This window comes from Lotus japonicus, chromosome 1 (genome assembly GCF_012489685.1).
Source record: "Lotus japonicus ecotype B-129 chromosome 1, LjGifu_v1.2".
Classification (NCBI taxonomy): domain Eukaryota; kingdom Viridiplantae; phylum Streptophyta; class Magnoliopsida; order Fabales; family Fabaceae; genus Lotus; species Lotus japonicus.
Window position 1 is genome coordinate 32,670,713 of NC_080041.1, and position 725 is coordinate 32,671,437.

Here is a 725-nt window from a genome sequence, read left to right on the forward strand (position 1 = left end):
CGAGACAACACCACTAGTCTCTCAAACCAAACCACCGGAGCTCCGCCACCATACACGATAAGAGAAGAAATCTAGATTTTGGAAAGAGCAAGAACGATGTTCTTAATTTCCATGCTTTGAAAAACATTTCTACTTTAGAAAAATAATATCTCATACATTTCCTTTCCTTTTAATTGTCATTTTACAAGAAAAGCTGAGTTATGGGTTATTTATTTATCTACATGTACTGATGTACGTATATATGACAAAATAGGACGTTTCAATAGTTTTTCTCTCTCTTTGTCTTGTAAGATAATTTCTTAATGGGTTTTAAGCCCCCTTTATGCTTGCTTTTCATTTGGCTTATAAAAAAAACCTAACTACATTTGTAATGTAAAATTTATCAAGTGTCGATGTAGTTACCATTGTGTGTGTGTGTTTTTTAGCCAAGGCCATAACTCTTTATTTGCTTTGATATCTGCTTTGATTGAAATTTGAAATATTGTGGTGACCTCAAAAGTGAAGGTTTGAGGCAGGGGAGATAGTAAGGCATTTTCATGTTCATTTATCTGTAACGAAGTACCTCGGGGCGTTTTCTTCCTTTCCATTATTTATTTATTTATTCTGCCTTCATTCCTTATAAAAAAACTAACGATTTGGAATAAACAAGCTCTATAAAATAGACAGCTCAAGAAAAAAACAGAATGAGACTATCCTAGGAGCAAAGAGAAGTTATACAAAATGAA